Source organism: Trichomycterus rosablanca, chromosome 10, assembly GCF_030014385.1.
Source record: "Trichomycterus rosablanca isolate fTriRos1 chromosome 10, fTriRos1.hap1, whole genome shotgun sequence".
In the NCBI taxonomy this organism is placed as follows: Eukaryota; Metazoa; Chordata; class Actinopteri; order Siluriformes; family Trichomycteridae; genus Trichomycterus; species Trichomycterus rosablanca.
In genome coordinates, this window is record NC_085997.1 from 6399186 (window position 1) to 6403367 (window position 4182).

The window sequence follows — 4182 nt, forward strand, 5'->3', positions numbered from 1 at the left end:
TACATGACACTTTTTTCTTCTTTTCCACCCACTTTCTCCCGCTCTTTTCCCGACCTGTGACAGTTCATGCTGATTGGCTTAAACATAAATCAAGGGAGGGCTATACATACACTTTACTTTAAACAGCATAAAACAACCAGAACATTATTTACAGAACAAATAAGAACAACTTATTTACTAGTTATAAATTAACATAAACAAAATATTAGTTATGCCCAAATTTTAATTGGGCTACACAAACACACAATAACTTATAATTCTCCAATTTTGAAATGTCTCGGAGTTTTATCTGAAACGACTTTTTGTTAAAGTAGCGGTACGTGACTTTTTAATGGTTTTTCTTCTGGTGAAACTGCTTCATAGAAGATGAACAGCTGAAACTCACGACATTCCCTTGCATAAAATGCAGCATCAACCCTTAAGTCAGTCTATCAGTGGTACAAAGACAGTTTTGATTGGGTTTAGATCGTCCTAAAGGCTGCGATAAATAGAGTCTGTGATGGTTTAAAAGCAAGGTATAATACAGAAAAGAGTATGTGAGCTTAAACACGTTGCACTCTCACTTTATAATGCAGCATCAACGCTCTGATAGTACATTACAATTTACAAAAGGCTAAAGGGGGTTTTAAAGGTGCTTTAAAGGTGAAGGCTGTTGCTGTTTACACACAAAGAAAAACATCTCTGGAGGAGAATTTTGCACGATTGTTTTCCAGTCATTAAAATGTAATGTGCATTTATATGTGGCAAGAGAAAAAAAAATCCATAAAAATCTAATTGAGTTAGCAAAGAACCTTGAATTCTACTAAAGGGTTCTTCAAGTAGCAACAGTTCTACCAAGAACACAAAAAAACCCTTAAGAAACACTTCTTAGTGCTACATACATCAGTTGTATTCTAGAGGTCAGCATGCGATGAAACTGTGATAGAAACAGACATCGTTTTACTTTATACCACAGTTAGTTCCGACCTTACAATCTGATTGGTTGAGAAGCGTTCTAACCGTGCTGATATTCGTGATAACAGCACAGCCTTTTCACACCACAACTGTATTACTCCGCTGACGCGTTGCCAGTAACGACAAGCTTCATGCACACAAACGCGCACGCAGGTGACACAGACCTTTTTCCCGATCGTAGTGTTAAACTTTATATTCGTTGTGGAACTACTTTTTGGCGGAAGGTATTGTCAATATTAAAGCATATTTATTATGAAATTCAGGGCTTCTTTGATTTATTTTCTTTCTTTATTTTGTAAAAACTGTTGTATAAAAGCAATAGAACACTTGAGGTCATGTGTTATCGCGAATAACATCACGGCTGCGACCGAATCACAGCCGTGATGTTATTCGCGATAACACACTCCCTCTCGTGTTCTATTGCTTGATTCTAACGCAATATTAACTATATTCATATTATTCCATCTAATGGAGGATTGAATAGCCTACAACAAGCACAAACAGGGTTTGAGTTCTTAATAAATAATCCAGTCAGTTAAAAACCCAAAAAGAAGGCTGTACCCAATACACTCATACCAGGGAAAACACACCCTAACATGCTAGTGCCGTTACAGTGCTAACAATGGTCCACCCAAAAACATTATTTGGTCAGTTGGAGTGCTCATATGGGGCTCCCTTTCTATTGATATATGGTTTACAGCCTAGTGACAAAGTGTACAGTGCAGCAAATGGGTTACAATCAGTAAATTTACCATACATAATAATGTGAAAAGATTAAGCAGTTCGTACAAATGGTGGTGTCGATGGTACCCAAGCTAGTCAGGATGAGGTCTAAAACGCTAAGTTCAGGTCACAGTGTCCCATGAGGCGTGGGTTTGAATCCCACTTCTGACTGCTAGTGCTTTATACAAATTTATGTCTTTAACCCTCTAACATACATAACAATGTGAAAAGATTCAGCACTTTGTACAAATCTTTGGCCATGTGGGGGTGTTGCTGGTAATTGGCATTAGGACCTCGTAAGCATGTCAGGATGGCCGAGCGGTCTAAGGCGCTGCGTTCAGGTCGCAGTCTCCCCTGGAGGCGTGAGTTCTTATCCCACTTCTGACATCTCAAGCTTTATACAAAGTTACTTCTTCAGAGTCAACAGCCATCAGAGAATACAGTTTGCATGAAAGGGTCTGCAACAATGCTGAGGTAGGTGGTACGTGTCAAAGTAACATCCACATGGATGCCAGGACCTTGGTTTTTGATCTCTAAAAATGTGAGAAATTTAAACATGTATTCATCCTGATCATAAAGTATGTTTATTCAGCGTCTATTTACATTGTTACAGCAGTATTTTACAATTGAAATGTTCACATTATTTAAATGTATGTAAAGTACATTGTATACTAGCTGTTTACTTTTTTCCCTAAGTAAAAACTGTCATTACCTCAACATGTCATTACCAACACATAACTTCTTGTGATGGTAAAGACACTTAGTTATGGTAATAACAGGTTTTTAGTTTCACCATCACTATCTTATTAACTCTTTAATAATTAAAGCTAATTAAAGCTAAATAAGCATAATGGTTTTATTATACAAGGACAAATTAATTTTCACTGATTAGTCAATATGGCCCACAAGATGTCAGCAGAGATCCAGTAAAATATCAGTAATTACATGAAAAAGAAAAGGTAAGTTTAAAGTAATATCACAACCTTCAAAATGGGAACAAAGGTAGAGCGCTCGCTTAGCATGTGAGAGGCAGCGGGATTGATGCCCGCATTATCCAGTGCAGATACATTTTGATTATTTAAGGGTTTCATGTAATATGAAACTCGTTGCGGCATCGCTTAATGAAACGCAGCATCAAAAATTATGATCAGGATTTAAGTGAGTCTTTAAGGCAACAAAAAATATGTGGGTATTAATATCTAAAACTCAGTGCATTATTAGGCTACACATAAATTTACATTTTCAGCAGACGCTTTTATCCAAAGCAACTTACACAATGAGCAATTGAGGGTTAAGGGCCTTGCTCAGGGACCCAACAGTAGCAACTTGGTGGTGGTGGGGCTTGAACCGGCAACCCTTCTGTTTACTAGTCCAGCACCTTAACCACTGAGCTATCACTGGCCCAGTGATGAATATAAACCTGTCCTCTATTTACTACAGTCTGTTTGAAACAACTAGTTGGTGTGGAGAACATGTTACACACACAGAGTGCTATTATTTCAAGCTTATCAAGTACATGATATTTCACTTAATAACATCTCACAAAGTACAAATTCTTGAACTTTCTAATTAAACCATGTTGTACGGGACATTACCGCTCACCTAATGCAGTAATAAACAACTCGCCCAAAGAGGGACTTGAACCCTGGACCCTCAGATTAAAAGTCTGATGCTCTACCGACTGAGCTATCCAGGCTTGCTTTATATAAATATATATATATATATATTATATAAATATGTAGGTATTAATATCTAAAACTCAGTGCATTATTAGGCTGCACATAAATATAGATTTAAACTGTCCTCTATTTACCACAGTCTGTTTAAAACAACTAGTTGGTATGGAGAACATGTTACACATGCAGTGTGCAATTATTTCAAGCTTATCAAGTACATGCTATTTTACTTAGAAATATCTCACAAAGTACAAATTCTTCATCATTCTAAACAAACCATGTAGTACGGGACATTACAGCTCACCTAATGCAGTAAGAAATAACTTGCCCGAACAGGGACTTGAACCCTGGACCATCAGATTAAAAGTCTGATGCTCTACCGACTGAGCTATCACAAGTGTGGCGACTGCACTTGCAACCTCTTTGACTTCTATTGGAAAATGCATGTAGACATTGCATACGTAGTTGCTCGTTTCGATCAGCACCTTACCCAGTGGTAGCGTGGCCGAGCAGTCTAAGGCGCTGGGTTAAGGCTCCAGTCTCTTCAGAGGCGTGGGTTCGAATCCCACTGCTGCCAACTCAGGCTTTTCAACGCCGGCTCCATGTTTACCCACCCAATGCAACGTATACTCAATCACAGTCCCAAGTGTGGCACACGCGATTGGCCCTTTTCGACCCACAACCTTTCCTAACTTTTTTTTTTATGTAACATGAAACAGTTCGACCGCACTGTGCACACAAACCTTAACTTGGTGTACCTTTGTATCGTTGCTGTTATCTCTAGCATCGCTCCGACTACATGCAACTATGATATAATAGGAAACATAAT

At 38.3% G+C, this 4182-nt stretch overlaps 1 non-coding gene across 1 annotated transcript; it reads left to right on the top strand.

The window, feature by feature from the left end:
* The first annotated feature begins 3848 nt into the window (after positions 1-3848).
* On the top strand, positions 3849-3930 carry trnal-aag (transfer RNA leucine (anticodon AAG)). Its single transcript has one exon. It is a non-coding gene; the product is annotated as a tRNA-Leu (tRNA).
* Positions 3931-4182: the final 252 nt, after the last annotated feature.